The sequence below is a fragment of the Callithrix jacchus genome, chromosome 11 (genome assembly GCF_049354715.1).
Source record: "Callithrix jacchus isolate 240 chromosome 11, calJac240_pri, whole genome shotgun sequence".
NCBI lineage: Eukaryota > Metazoa > Chordata > Mammalia > Primates > Cebidae > Callithrix > Callithrix jacchus.
In genome coordinates this window covers 57,929,688-57,946,360 of record NC_133512.1, presented here as the reverse complement: position 1 = coordinate 57,946,360, position 16,673 = coordinate 57,929,688, and the positions used below count along the sequence as shown (strand labels likewise).

General features: G+C 38.8%; 1 protein-coding gene across 42 annotated transcripts in view; it reads right to left on the bottom strand.

Moving 5' to 3' along the window:
* Nucleotides 1-16,673, bottom strand: part of MTERF1 (mitochondrial transcription termination factor 1) — a 560,591-nt gene that overhangs the window by 296,295 nt on the left and 247,623 nt on the right. For 39 of the 42 annotated variants that reach the window (XR_013523953.1, XR_013523957.1, XR_013523959.1 and 36 more), the window contains one exon: nt 14,087-14,213. The exons of 2 other annotated variants lie outside the window; for them this stretch is intronic. The gene's annotated coding sequence lies outside the window, so the exon portion shown is untranslated. Of the gene's footprint in view, nt 1-14,086; nt 14,216-16,673 lie in introns of those variants that run through there. One more of the 42 variants, XR_013523954.1, reaches the window with a different exon arrangement.

The following is a 16,673-nucleotide window of genomic DNA, read 5'->3' as shown; positions in this document are numbered from 1 at the left end:
ACAGGGCCATCTTGTACACTATCCAAGATATTTTTGTATGGAAGCACCCAAAGAAACATGTACTACTAATTTTACTTCTAACACTACCACTAATCATTGACTCTGATGATGGGATTATACTGAGGTACCAGCATAAAATCCATTGCTCAAATTCTATTCTTAAAATAATCAGGAGTAGATATTTTTGTACACTGGAGTTTTTAAAAATGCCTAATTCTGACAAGCACTAGATTACACAAAAATAATAGTGTGGAACTAGAATTTGACTCACCCATTATCTTTGGAGTCCGTACTAATCAATTTCTCTCCTATCTCTGAGACAATATTGACAGACTGTATAGCAGAGATAACTTTCTATTTACTGGAACATGATCACCCTTTTTGGTTTTGTTATTGTAAAATTATAGCATTTTTAGATCTTGAAGGGAGTGATAACCTAACCCAATCATTTTGAAGATGAGGAGACCCAGTTTTAGAAAAGTAAAGTAGCTAGTCAACAAGCAGCTGGTGAATAATGAAAACCATGGAGGGTAGTTAGCCTTCCATCTCTTGTCATCAGAGAGAGTTCCAGATTCACACTATCAATCTGATTAACAGGATCCATATTTTAAAAATAAGTCGCTTAAATAGTAGCAATATTTCATCCAGTTGAACTTCAAATTATTTCAGATCAAAGTAATGTATCTTTTCGGATATCAGACTCTTGCTGAAAAATTTATGTACTTTAAAATTCCTGTTACAGAGAACATAAGCAGTACATTTAATTTGATCAGCCAGTGAAATGTTAATCTCAAGGGGTAAATGTTTTATCTTTCAGGGCACTGGAGAACTAAGTAACAAGCAATTTACTAAATTCCAACGTGGTCCTGAAATCATCTGTCTCTGTCATATGGATGAGTAGCTTACTCTCACTCCCTGCAAGGTCACCCTTATAAGGTAGAGGCTCACCTGAAGATAGTCATCACAATACAACCCCTATGCATTCACCATAATTTGGATACACAAACCATTGCTTTCTTTTTTTTTAACCTAAGGTTCAGAGTTGAGTGATTATATCTCTTAGTTCATGGTACATCATCATCCAATTTCATAAGGCATATATCATGTTTTATTAACTTTATGCTTTTCCCTTTTCTCATCCTAACTCCCACTGCCCACTCACATCTCCCCTTACCCCAACCACTGCCAGGCAGCCACTCTAATGTTTATAAACGCAAATTTATTTAGTTATTGTGATTGCTCATTTTAGGTATCAGCTTGACTGGATTGAGGGATATTCAGACAGTTAATAAAGTATTATTTCTAGATATGTCTGTGAGGGTTTTCCATAAGAGATTGACATTTGAATCAGTGGACAAAGAAAGATCTATCAATGTCACTTTATGCACACATCTAGATAATTATTTCTGAATGGTACAAAGATTATATATATATTAATATACTATGTAGATATATTGAAATTTATGTACCATTCGTAGCTTTCTTTCATCTCAAATGCCCTGCAAGATGAAATATTATATATATAATAGATAGATAGATAGATAGATAGATAGATAGATAGAGACAGTGTATGTGTGTGTATGTGTGTGTGTGTCCCTCAATTAACTAATCCTTTCCACCAGTGACGGACACTTAATTTCTTCCAACTTTCTGCCTTCTCAAGTAGAGCACCAATAAATATACTAATACATGTTCCTTATAGTCTTGTATCAGAGTGGCTCTAGGGTATACACTCAGGAGTGGGAATCCTGGGTGTCCATGTACATGACCTGATATTTCTAAGGACTCCCAGATAACTCCCTGTGTACATGTCCTGATAATTCTAAGGACTACCAGATAACTCCCCACAGTTGCTGTACTAGCTCAGACTACCACTAACAGTGCAAGAGCATTTCCCAACTTCCACACCAACAGTTGGTATTATCTGACTTTCTGATGTTCATCTGTCTAATGGGTTTTAGAGTGTTATTGGTCCTATTCTAGCTCACCAGTTCTGTGAAATGTTTGAACCTCCTCTCTTTTGTTCAGGAGATTTCTAGATTCTATTCATGCTTTGCACAGGCCCTGGGCAACTAGAAATGCTATCTTAGAACCATCTATGTAAATTCTTCCGTCAAAAACTGCTCTAATGTTTCCATTTGATGTAGAGTCATGTGGCCTCCTCTTAGGCTTTCATTCTCATTTTCAGAAGAGATGGGAATTCCGAGTTCTCCTAAAACCTTTCTGGATGTTTCTACTCACACTATGGGAATTTTCATCACAATGCATGGAGTCAGTATATTAGTGCTGAGTTCTTGCCCTTCTACCTCCCTTCCTCTCTTCTTTTCTTCTTCTTTTTCTCCTTCCCCTTTGCCACCTAGAATTTGAAGTTTTTTCACTTCTCCCTTTTGATTGACAAGACCTATATTCCTTCTTTATCCTTCCCCTCTGTGAGGTGGCATTCCTCCTGTTTTTCCCTAGGGCAATAACAAAGGAAAGGTGGGAGGTTGGGGGCAGACTGAATTACAAGGGGAAAGTATACTAGAAAATACTGTCTGCAGGTACTTACCATTTCATATTTTATTAGTTTGTTCTTACACTGCTATACAGAAATAGCGGAGACTAGGTAATTTATAAAGAAATGAGGTTTAATTGGTTCACAGTTCTGCAGGCTGTACTAGAAGCATAGCATCTTCTGCTTCTGGGAATACCTCAGGAAACTTAGAACCATGCTGGAAAGTGAAGAGGAAGCAGGCACATCTTATACAGCCCAAGCAAGGAAAAGAGAAAGGGCAAAATGGTAGGTGCTGCATACTTTTAAACCAGATCTCATGAGAACTCACTATCATGAGAACACCACCAGGAGATGGTGCTAAACCATTCATAAAGGACCACTGCCATGATCCAATCACCTCCGACCCCCACCTCCAACATTGGGAATTTCATGTCACATGAGATTTGGTGAGGACATAGATTGAAATCATATCATATATAAATAACACGTTAACCATCCCAAAGCATGTTTACATATCATTTGACTCTCTCAAAAACCTAAATTGAGAAGTTGTTGCCATTTGTAGACAAAAACAGAAGCCAAGACTAAGAAAAATGAAATAATTTTGTGCAATAATAAGATAGCCCATAGATAAACTATTTTAGAAGAATGTACATGTCTTTTGCAATTTTCCTCACAAGGATATCAGGAATCCTTTTTAGAATAGCAAAGTATCCCCATTTTCTCCTTTGTAGATTTGGTCATCTGAGCTGAAAGAAGATTCTGGCAGAAAAATGAAGGCTATTTTGTCTCTGCTTTGAAGCAGTAACTTGTGGTTGCTCTTAAGCATCTGCAAAAACCTGAGTTCTTATTCCATCACTGGCAATTCTCTTAAAACTAAAATGTAATTAATTATTACACTAATGATAGCAACCAGTTAGCCAATCATTTTTCAGCCTACGTTGTGCTTATTGAATTATATCTCATTTGACACAGATTATGAATTTGATTAGCTATGTGGGGCAATAATGTTAAATGTATAATTCCCTGGATGTAGACTTATATAAACAGTTTGATTAAGTAATTGTACCAAGTTCTCAGTAATTTAAGCTTTAAATTTTTGCTTTTTTAAAATATGAAAAGTAGCATTCTTTTTCTATCTATTTCTATAACCAAAAAAATAAGGTTAAATTCATTTAGTGAACATTTTTCTCTTTCCCAAGTGAGCATTTTCTGCTAGATGGTCAACAAGGACCATCTCTGCTTGAAGGGCAGTGATTTGGGTTAGAGAAAAGAGACTGACCTTGTTATGAACCCTGTCTTTCTACAACCTACCAGTTGTGTGGCTGTTAGACAAGCTATTTGATATGGTTTGGCTGTGTCCCCACCCAAATCTCATCTTGAACTGTAGCTCCCATAATTCCCATACCATGGGAGGGACCAGGTAGGAGAAGCCAAGTGGGAGGTAATCCCATAGGGGCAGGTCTTTCCTATGCTGTTCTCATGATAGTGAATAAGTCTCATAAGATCTGATGGTTTTATAACCCTACACAGGCTCTATTGCCTGCCACCATGTAAGATGTGGCTTTGTTTCTCCTTCATTTTCCATCACAATTGTGAGATCTCCCCAGCCATGTTAAATGGTGAATCCATGAAACCTCCTTTTCTTTTTTTTTTTTTTTGATTTTTTATTGCATTTTAGGTTTTGGGGTACATGTGCAGAACATGCAAGACGGTTGCATAGGTACATACATGGCAGTGTGTTTTGCTTCATTTCTCCCCTTCACCCACATTTGGCATTGCTCCCCAGGCTATCCCTCCCCTGCTCCCCCCCACCCCCACGGGCCCTCCCATATTCCCCCCAATAGACCCCAGTGTTTAGTACTCCCCTCCCTGTGTCCATGTGTTCTCATTTTTCATCACCCGCCTATGAGTGAGAATATGCGGTATTTCATTTTCTGTTCTTGTGTCAGTTTGCTGAGAATGATGTTCTCCAGATTCATCCATACAAACGACACGAACTCATCATTTCTGATTGCTGCATAATATTCCATGGTGTATATGTGCCACATTTTCCCAGTCCAGTCTATCATCAATGGGCATTTGGGTTGTAAACAGTGCTACAGTGAACATTCGTATGCATGTGTCCTTATAGTAGAACAATTTGTAGTCTTTTGGATATATACCCAGTAAAGGAATTGCTGGGACAAATGGAATTTCTATTTCTAAGGCCTTGAGAAATCACCACACTGTCTTCCACAATGGTTGAACTAATTTACACTCCCACCAACAGTGTAAAAGTGTTCCTTTTTCTCCACATCCTCTCCAGCATCTGTTGTCTCCAGATTTTTTAATGAAAACCATTCTAACTGGCGTGAGATGGTATCTCAGTGTGGTTTCGATTTGCATCTCTCTGATGACCAGTGATGATGAGCATTTTTTCATATGATTGTTGGCCTCATATATATCTTCTTTTGTAAAGTGTCTGTTCATATCCTTTGCCCATTTTTGAATGGGCTTGTTTGGTTTTTTTCCTGTAAATCTGTTTGAGTTCTTTGTAAATTCTGGATATCAGCCCTTTTTCAGATGGGTACACTGCAAAAATATTTCCCATTCTGTTGGTTGCCGATTCACTCTAGTGACTGTTTCTTTTGCCATGCAGAAGCTGTGGAGTTTGATTAGGTCCCATTTGTCTATTTTGGCTTTTGTTGCCAATGCTTTTGTTGTTTTGGTCATGAAGTCCTTGCCTACTCCTATGTCCTGGATGGCTTTGCCTAGATTTCCTCCTAGGGTTTTTATGGTGCCAGGTCTTATGTTTAAGTCTTTAATCCATCTGGAGTTAATTTTAGTGTAAGGTGTCGGGAAGGGGTCCAGTTTCTGCATTCTGCACATGGCTAGCCAGTTTTCCCAACACCATTTATTAAACAAGAAATCTTTTCCCCATTGCTTGTTTTTGTCAGGTTTATCAAACATTGTATGGTTGTAGATATGTTGTGTTGCCTCCGATGCGTCTATTTTGTTCCATTGGTCTATATCTCTGTTTTGGTACCAGTACCATGCTGTTTTGATTACTGTAGCCTTGTAGTACAGTTTGAAATCCAGTAGTGTGATGCCCCCTGCTCTGTTCTTTTTGCTTAGAATTGATTTGGCTATGCGGGCTCCCTTTTGGTTCCATATGAAGTTCATGGTGGTTTTTTCCAGTTCTGTGAAGAAAGTCAATGGTAGCTTGATGGGGATAGCGTTGATTCTGTAAATTACTTTGGGCAATATAGCCATTTTCATGATATTAATTCTTCCTAACCATGAACATGGAATGTTTCTCCATCTGTTTGTGTCCTCTCTGATTTCGTTGAGCAGTGGTTTGTAGTTTTCCTTGAAGAGGTCCCTTACGTTCCTTGTGAGTTGTATTCCTAGGTATCTTATTCTTTTTGTAGGAACTGTGAATGGTAGTTCATTCTTGATTTGGCTTTCTTTAAGTCTGTTATTGGTGTAGAGGAATCCTTGTGATTTTTGCACATTGATTTTATATCCTGAGACTTTGCTGAAGTTGCTTATCAGTTTCAGGAGATTTGGGCTGAGGCAATGGGGTCTTCTAGGTATACTATCATGTCGTCTCCAAATAGAGACAATTTGCCTTCCACCTTTCCTATTTGAATGCCCTTTATTTCTTTTTCTTGCCTGATTGCTCTGGCTAGAACTTCCAGTACTATATTGAATAGGAGTGGTGAGAGAGGTCTTGTCTAGTGCCAGATTTCAAAGGGAATGCTTCCAGTTTTGAAGCATTCAGTATGATATTGGCTGTTGGTTTGTCGTAAATAGCTTTTATTACTTTGAGATACGTTCCATCGATACCGAGTTTCTTGAGGGTTTTTAGCATAAAGGGCTGTTGAATTTTGTCAAATGCCTTCTCTGCGTCCATTGAGATAATCATGTGGTTTTTGTTTTTGGTTCTGTTTATGTGGTGAATTACGTTTATAAACTTGCATATGTTAAACTAGCCTTGCATCCCCGGGATGAATCCTACTTGATCATGATGGATAAGTTTTTTGATGTGCTGTTGCAATTGGCTTGTCAATATTTTATTGAAGATTTTTGCATCTATGTTCATCATGGATATTGGCCTGAAGTTTTCTTTCTTGTTGGGTCTCTGCCGGGTTTTGGTATCAGGATGATGTTGGTCTCATAAAATAATTTGGGAAGGATTCCCTCTTTTTGGATTATTTGGAATAGTTTCAGAAGGAATGGTACCAGCTCCTCTTTGTGTGTCTGGTAGAATTCGGCTGTGAACCCATCTGGACCTGGGCTTTTTTTGTGTGTTAGGCTCTTAATTGCTGCCTCGACTTCTGACCTTGTTATTGGTCAATTCATAGTTTCAGCTTCCTCCTGGTTTAGGCTTGGGAGGACACAGGAGTCCAGGAATTTATCCATTTCTTCTAGGTTTACTAGTTTATGTGCATAGAGTTGTTTGTAATATTCTCTGATGAGGGTTTGAATTTCTGTGGAATCTGTGGTGATTTCCCCTTTATCATTTTTTATTGCATCTATTTGGTTGTTCTCTCTTTTCTTTTTTATGAATCTGGCTATTGGTTTGTCTATTTTGTTGATCTTTTCAAAAACTCAGCTCTTGGATTTTTTAATTTTTTGAAGGGTTTTTCATGTCTGTATCTCCTTCAGCTAAGCTCTGATCTTAGTTATTTCTTGTCTTCTGCTAGGTTTTGAGTTTTTTTGATCTTGCTCCTCTAGCTCTTTCAATTTTGACGATAGGGTACCAATTTTGGATCTCTCCATTCTCCTCATATGGGCATTTATTGCACTTATTTCCTCTAGAGACTGCTTTAAATGTGTCCCAGAGGTTCTGGCATGTTGTGTCTTTGTTCTCAGTGGTTTTGAAGAACTTCTTTATTTCTGCCTTCATTTCATTGTTTATCCAGTCAACATTCAAAATCCAGTTGTTCAGTTTCCATGAAGCTGTGTGGTTGTGGTTGGTTTCTGAATTCTGAGTTCTAACTTGATTGCACTATGGTCTGAGAGACTGTTTGTTATGATTTCAGCTGTTTTGCATTTGCTGAGGAGTGCTTTACTTTCATTTATGTGGTCAATTTTAGAGTAGGTGTGATGTGGTGCTGAGAAGAATGTATATTCTGTGGATTTGGGGTGGAGAGTTCTGTAAATGTCTATCAGGTTTGCTTGTTCCAGGTCTGAGTTCAAGCCCTGGATATCCTTGTTGATTATCTGTCTGGTTGATCTGTCTAATATTGACAGTGGAGTGTTAACGTCTCCCACTATTATCATGTGGGAGTCTAAGTCTCTTTGTAAGTCGTTAAGAACTTGCCTTATGTATCTGAGTGCTCCTGTATTGAGTCCATATATGTTTAGGATCGTTAGCTCTTCTTGTTGTATCGATCCTGTTACCATTATGTAATGGCCTTCTTTGTCTCTTTTGATCTTTGTTGCTTTAAAGTCTATCTTATCAGAGATGAGAATTGCAACTCCTGCTTTCTTTTGCTCTCCATTTGCTTGGTAAATCTTCTTCCATCCCTTTATTTTGAGCCTTTGTGCATCCTTGCATGTGAGATGGGTTTCCTGGATACAGCACACTCATGGGTTTTGGATTTTTATCCAATTTGCCAGTCTGTGTCTTTTGATTGGTGCATTTAGTCCATTTACATTTAGGGTTAATATTGTTATGTGTGAATTGAATACTCCCATTTGGATGCTAGCTGGCTGTTTTGCCCGTTAGTTGTTGTAGATTCTTCATTATGTTCATGCTCTTTAGCATTTAGTGTGATTTTGGAATAGCTAGTACTGGTTGTTCCTTTCTATGTGTAGTGCCTCTTTCAGGAGCTCTTGTAAAGCAGGCCTGGTGGTGATAAAATCTCTGACTACTTGCTTGTTCACAAAGGACTTTATTTTTCCTTCACTTCTGAAGCTCAGTTTGGCTGGATATGAAATTCTGGGTTGAAAGTTCTTCTCTTTAAGTATGTTGAATATTGGCCCCCACTCTCTTCTGGCTTGTAGTGTTTCTGCCGAGAGATCTGCTGTGAGTCTGATGGGCTTCCCTTTGTGGGTGACCCGACCTTTCTCTCTGGCTGCCCTTAGTATTTTCTCCTTTATTTCAACCCTGATGAATCTGACGATTATGTGCCTTGGGGTTGCTCTTCTTGCAGAATATCTTTGTGGTGTTCTCTGTATTTCCTGCATTTGAGTGTTGGCCTGCCTTGGTAGGTGGGGGAAATTTTCCTGGATAATATCCTAAAGAGTATTTTCCAGCTTGGATTCATTCTCTTTGTCACATTCTGGTATATCTATCAAACATAGGGTAGGTCTCTTCACATAGTCCCACATTTCTTGGAGACTTTGTTCATTCCTGTTTGTGCTTTTTTCTCTAATCTTGGTTTCTCATTTTATTTCATTGAGTTGATCTTCCACTTCTGATATTCTTTCTTCTGCTTGGTCAATTCGGCTGTTGAAACTTGTGCATGCTTTGCAAAGTTCTCGTATTGTGTTTTTCAGCTCCTTCAATTCATTCATATTCCTGTCTAAGTTATCCATTTTTGTTATCATTTCCTCGAATCTTTTTTCATGGTTCTTAGTTTCTTTGCATTGATTTAAAACATGTTCTTTTAGCTCACAAAAGTTTCTCATTATCCACCTTCTGAAGTCTAATTCCATCCTTTCATCACAGTCATTCTCCATCCAGCTTTGTTCCTTTGCTGGTGAGGAGTTTTGGTCCTTTGTAGGAGTCGTGGTGTTCTGGTTTCAGGTGTTTTCCTCCTTTTTGCACTGGTTTCTTCCCATCTTTGTGGATTTGTCCGCTGGTCGTCTGAGTAGTTGCTGACTTTTCGATTGGGTCTCTGAGTGGACGCCCAGATTGTTGATGATGAAGTATTTCTGTTACTTGGTTTTCCTTCTACCAGTCTAGTCCCTCCACTGTATGACTGCCGAGGTCCACTCCAGGCCCTGCCCCTCTGGGGTGCACCTATAGTGTCTGCGGAACAGTGAGGGATGCTACCAGTTTCTTTTTCTGCTATCTTTGCCCCAGAATGATGCCTGCCAAATGTTAGTCTTCTGGATATAGAGGGGTCAGGGAGCTGCTTGAGGAGACAGTCTGTACTTTATAGGAGCTCAAGTGCTGATCTGTGAGCTCTGTTGTTCATTCAGGGCTGTTAGGCTGCTACGTTTAATTCTGCTGCAGCAGAACTCATTAAAAAAAAACCTTTTGTCTCAGATGCTCTGTCTCGGGGTTTTGGGGTTTTCTTTATGTGTCCATTGCGCTGTCCTGCCCCGCTAGGAGGCAGTCTAGTCACTTTTTGCCTGCCGAGGCTCCGCCCTGCTGGTGTGAAGTCTGCCCTGTTGCTGCAGGCTCTGCCCTGCTGCTGCGGTCTCCACCCTGCTGCCACAGGCTATGCAGTGTGGCAGAGTCTCTCTGTTGTAGCGGGTTGCCTCGGCAACGACAGGCTGCGTCAGCAATGGGAGTGTACCTCAGTAGGGGTGGGTTGCCTCGGTAATGGCAAACGTCCCTCCCCCACCAAGCTGCACTGTCCTGGGTTCAGCTGTGCTCCCTGTGAAACTCTACACCCGGAGCGTTTGGAATCGTCATTTTGTTTGTCCCAGTGCCCTGGCCCAAACGCCGTTTCCCTGGAATCTCCTAGCCTGGCTCACTGTCCAAGTCCTGTTCAATCAGAAGGATATGTCAATCTGCCCTCTCAAGCCTCAGATTGCCAGTTCAACAGGGCACCTGGACCAGTGCACTTTGTGCAGAGCACTGCGGAGCACTGCTGTGCTGCAGCGCCGGCCGCCGGCTGCTCCAGCCAAAACCGCTTCGCTGGCATCCCACATCGCTTTTATACTGGGGAATTTCCCCGTTCTGTGGGCAACAAAGATCCGTCTGGAAATGCGGCCCTGACTCACCCTCCACGCGTTCACTGAGAGCTTCAATCCTGGGTTGTTCTCACCGTGCCATCTTGAGTAGGTCTCCTCTTTTTTTTTATAAATTACCCAGTCTTGAGTATGTCTTTATTAGCAGAATGAGAATTAACTAATACACTATTTAATTCTCAAACCTCAATTTTCACTCTATAATATGAGCATAATACCTATGCTTAAGGCCTAATGTGAGGAATAAATAAAGTTATGTATAAATAATGCCTGGCATCCAGAAAGCACTAAAAATGCTAGTTTTATCTTTTATATATCTCTTAGAAAAATAAACATAGATTTATCATAAGCAACACTAGTTGTACGCCAGAAAATCTGCAGTAAAAATACTGCAGAGATAGAAGTACTTCACCTTTGGACTGAATGACAGACTCAGGTATTTACATGCCTGGTTGTCCTAACATGTGGCTTAGTTTTGCCCTTTGTACACAATAGGAATCTCACATGCTGGATGAAAATGCATCGCTAAACAAGTGTACACTCTACATAAACCTAAAGCATACAACAGCAAATGTCCTTCAGATTAATTGTTTCAATCAAATAAAAATACATCTAGAGCAAAGTCTCATATCTTTCTGGGTATTTCTTGCATGCACAAAATACCCTTTGAAGTCAAGGAGAGTGCCGTATATGGATGTCTTACAGAATCAGATACTTAAAGAGTGAAGAATTATGAGATTAAATACTAGAGCTGTGTGTTTTTTATTTTATTTTAAGGAATTAGCAGGGATTTTATGCATACATTGTTTCTTACGGGCTGAGACCTGGGTTTTACAGTTACCCTAAAGAGAAAAATCCAAAGACTTCTCATAAGTATTATGCACTCCCCCCTTTATCTGCAGGCGGTTTTCCTCAACATGGCCTTATTTTATTCAAGCATATTAAACTTTTTTAGAATTGCTTTTGTCCATAACTTATGTAACACATACTCTCAGAAAAAAAAAATCCGACATTGAGTAGACAAAAAAATAGCACTTCACTTCCAAGAAAATAGGAGTAGATGAATCCAGGTTAGTAATTAACAAAAATAAAAGCTTCTCTCAACAGCTGTTCACACCCCTTCCCTGTTCTAGAGAGCACAGGCAGAATAGGCCCAGGAGGAAAGATAAAACAGTTTAGGCTGGATTTAAAATACTCTGCAGCAACATTTAATGCTTTTTCTCTCTCCAACCAAAAAGCAGTTGGCAGGAAAGAGAAACAAACCCAATATATACAGTCAAGCACAAATGTATTTATTGAATGTCCTAAGAATATTCCACTAAGCCCCTGGGAAGCCCTATTAAAGCATGATGAGCCATAAAGCCTATGCTCAGAACACTACTAGTTTTCTCCACTGGGCTTTATGTTTTCAGCTTCTCAGCTCTGGGTAGGTGGGTGAGCAGCTTACTACAAACCTGACTTGAATAACCTATAGATTTCTAACCAAATCCAGGCTGGGCTATACCATAGCTACATGACAACGTATTAGGTTAAACCTAATGAACAGGGCTTTCCTTTTATATATGACCCAAATGTTTCTCAAGTTAGGTCCAGGAGATTGCTGAGTATATAACAAAATGTAGTGAGTGGGCAGAAAACAAAGGTCAGAATCCAAAATGAATATTAGGCCAGGGTGGTGAGGTGACTGGAAGACATACATCAGTAGAATAAAGGAGTGACATGGATGAGAAAGAAGAGATGAAAGGATATTGTCCTAGTGATTATATCTGAGAAAAGAAATCTTCTTTTAAATAAGAGTTTTCAAAGGTGTTACTTTCAAGGCCAAAAAGAGAAAATAATCCCAATAGCTATAATTTATCACTGCCATGTGACAGGTGCTGTTCTAAGATGCATTACATATATTAATGTACTTTGTCCCCACAACAATCTTGTGAGAGAAAAATCATTATCATCATATCCCTTCTATGGATGAGGAAACTGAGGCACAGGGAGGTGAAAGTCACAAAGCTAGAAAATAGCAGAACCAGCTAAAGATTCACTTAGTTGTGCTCAGAGCCCACTTTCTTGATGACATCACACACTGACTTTCAATAAGCAAAGCTAGGGGCCTACAATTCTTGGCTTAGCCCATGTATTAATAACACATGCCTGGGTCTGGGTCTCTTGGTTACCCAAGGAAGTAAGGACTCCAGGGTAGCATGGTGGTCCTCCCTAACCTCTCAGCTTCTGAACATCACCCCATCACCACATACAGGAAGAAACAAGCTCTCTTTCAGGCCAGGGAGGGTATAAGGTATGGTTTATGAAAAGGTCCTATTTGGTCCTTTCTGTTTGACCCACTATTAAGCCTCCATAAAGCTTCCTAGTGAAAGAAAAGCTTCCTTAATGAGAAATTCCCCATGAGGGCAAACCTGTCATTCTCTCAGGCCAGATTGTCATGGAAACTTTTATGAAGAGGAGCCCAACACTCAAGTCTTCAGGCAGCAAAAGAATCCATGCAGTTGTTCCATTGTAAAATTATACCAATTTATTCATTGCAACAAGTGAGGCAATGGCACAAGATTCTTTTACCGATGAACAGAATTAAAACATAATGAGAGGAACACAATCGGAGTTTCATTTGTCCAACCTCATGCCACTCAGCTAGCCCACATCCTGCAGTCTTCCAACAGCCCAAATAATGCATTTGAAAAATAGGAATCATTGGACCAGACTAATAAAATAATTTTGAATTGGGAAAAAATGCATTGCTCTTCAAAATGACACTCAAACATCTTAGCATAAATAATAGTAGTCTTATATCCTAAAATAGAGTCAGCAGACTATAGCACTTGCTCCAAATCTGGCTTGCAACTCAAAGCTAAACATGGCTTTTGCATTTTTACATGGTTTTAAAAAACAACCAAAAAAAGAATGAGATATTAAGACATGTTAAAATTGTATGCAATGTAATATATGATGCATGTAACACATAATGTTTTATTGGAACACAGACACACTCATTCATTTACTTATTGTTTCCGGCTGCTTGCCCGCTACTAAGACTCACAGTCTAAAATATTTACTATCTGGCTCCTTACAGAAAAAGTTTGTGGACCCTTCCTAAAGTGATAAATGATAAACATATTGCCTTGACAAATTTCCCACTGACGAATTGTGGAACTGTAGTTTTTAATTGTTAGAAAACAGTGAAGCATTTCGTGACTTATCTCAGTAATTAATTTCTGAAAACCAATTCTAAATAGACATTGCAGCTTATTACTCCTTCTAATGGTAAGTTGCAAGTCCTTAATTGTTCCAAGGGGTATGTTTTCTCTTACACTAAAATGATGTATGACTGATACAAACCAGGACATTTCTTCAAACGCCTAAGTGAAATAAAGCAGAAAACATCCCATGCACATGAATATTCACTTGGCAGAAACATTTTGCTTCTTAGCTTGAAACTGAAACAATTAAACCCAGTAAAGATAGAGCACATGGACTTCTGTTCCTGCCTCTTGTTTATTCCAGAATCCTTAATCCAAAGAAATTTTTTGTGCAGCTTTTCATTAAGCATTTCAAAAGGAAAATGGAGTACTGGAATTCTTTTGAAAATGTATGGTTTGTTGTTATTTATGACTACCCTCTGACAGTTGCTAAGCCGTGTATTTATATTTCTCTTTAAAAAAGAGGACATGTCACAGGATTTGACTGTCTTTCTGACCTTTTATGTTTCTTCTGTTCAATACATACTTGAAATACGCTGTAGTCTGCAGATCCACTCTGATTTTCATCCATGCTGCTCCCAAAACACATGCCTCTAGAATTCTTCCAAATCTTGCATCGTCATTTACTTCAAAAGTTGCTCCCTCAGCCAATGCTGGAAAAACACAAAACAGACTCACCAATTATTATTTATTCAGGAAACTCCTAGGACCTTATAAATGTGCTGTAATAAATTAAGTTTGTTATCTCCCTGAGTTATGTAGAAGTTTTCGTTGTATTCAGATGCTAAACTAAGCACCAAATTCTTCATGGGAGGTACTAGCAAGAAAGAAGTCCTTGACTGAGGGCCGGGAAATATGTGGTGAAATCTCAGGGCCTATGTGCACCCACTCTATAAACTGTGGAAAAGTATAGAAACTTTGCCATAGTTTAAACATGTATGAATAAAGTATGAATTAGGATCTTGGAGAAAATGTTCTATTCTTATGTCAAATTCACATTGTTCAAATATGCTTTACAGTTTTACACAACTCTATGGAGACATCTTCTTGTGACCTTAATCAGAAAATTATTTATGATTCATAGATTCCCAAAGACTCCTTTAAAAAGTTTGGAAGCTGCTGAAGCTCAATCAACATCTTTAAAAGCTGTTCTAAAACATAGCTATGAAAAAATGCAATATTTTCCCCAAATAAAATAATTTTTTTGTCTCTTCCATTCAACCAATTCGAGATATTTATTTTAGTCCAGAAATATATTAGTTAATTTTTATAAGCAGTTTTTAAAATAAATAGGCCTGTAAGAAAATTTATTTAGCCAACAAAAATTTTTACAGGTTCTATTTGAGGTACTAATGGCACTGTTTGCCTTTGCTAGTAATTACCAGCTCTACCTGAATCAAAAAGAGAAATACGTCTCTACCACAAATCCCAAAAGGAATAAAAAGTGGGGAGAGGCAGAACATATTTAATTAGGCCTAGGCCTATTGCCTGATTTTCATTAGGCCCCTGCCTGACTCTGATTTGGCCCACTGTAAGTCCTTTTAGGCCACTGGGCATGAAGACCAGTGCTTATTTTCATGGCTGTTTCAATTCATCAAGAAAATCCTTTGAAAGATGAAAGACACTCCACATTTTTTCACCTGTTGTTCTTTCTTATGTGCCTGTCACTTCACTCGCCAACTCGCTTCAAGCCAAACCAAATGCTTTCCAAACCTCTACAGTATGCCTTTGAAGATCTTAAGTTAAGTATTTTCTTATGCTGACCAGTATAGCTTCCAAATAAGGAATAACAAAATAACGTAGATCTTGTTATTTTTTTTTAAATACCAGAAATGTAAAAACACATTCCAGTATGTGGATAAAAGCAAAATTCCACTTTCCCAAGTTTAGAAGTCTTGAGCCAAATACACCTGATGTTCATTACCACACCCACAGCACATTGCTAATGTATGACAAAGTTCCAGCAAAGACCATATGCTGTTCTTATTATTGCTACTTCACAAGTTTTCCCAGGCTCACTAGAAAACGTATTCTATAAGACCAGCCCATCGAGTGGCCTCATCTTACTACACCGATGAAATTTAGTCTGCTCTTTACCTGATTAGCAATAAACATCTCTCCTTATTTCCAACAGCACAGCAATTAGGGCCCTAATCTGTCACCACTAGCTTCAAGTTTGGCTTTCATCAAAGGAAAAGGAATTTGCCAAGAAGGAAAAACACAGCTCTACCTTCAAGCTAAAAATAGTTCTGTCTTCTAGACAATGTACACTTTCACACGGCTCCAGCAAACTTTGCTTCAAGCAGCCTACAAAGGATAGATCAGGAGAAGTACACAATAGGCCCAGTTTTAGGTACTGGTTTAGCCAAAAGATGCAAACAAGCAAAAGCTGATACAGAAAATTCAACCCAAGTGATGTAAGAGGAAATGAAACCTCTAATCTCTTGATACTTTTTGAGGGGATCAAAAATAGATAAAACCACTGGACATAGTCAATGTATCTAACATTCCAGAAACTTTTTATAAGCCTCTTCACCAAAGGCTTTGTTAAAAAGCTGTTATGGAGGTTACATTTAATATTTAGTCTTAGGTAGAAAACCAACTAAGAAACAAAGTAGAGGCAATTGCCTAGGTGGATCTTATTTGGCATTGCCATAGATTATCTAAAAGATGACAATGATTGTCTGACCATTATAATTACTTATTAAATGCCTTTCATGTCCTATGCGTTATACCAAGCACTTTATGTACACTATCTTTTTTAATACTCTCAACAGGATCATTAGGTAGGTAATATATCAATTTTACAGAAGAATCTGAGGTTCTGAGATGTTAAGTAACTTGTCCAAAGACACTGTTAACAAGTAATGCCAAGTACTTGGTTAAACTAATTCACCAGTAAATTTGTTTTCTAAAGTTTTCACAATGACAGAGTCATTTATTTATTTATTTATGAGACAAGGTCTCACTCTGTCATCCAGGTTGGAGGGCAGTGGCACAATCACGGCTCATTGCAGCCCCAACCTCCTGGGCTCAAGCAATCCTCCCACCTCAGTGTCCCTAATAGCTAGGACTACAGGTGCACAGCACCATGCCTGGCAGATTTTTTTTTT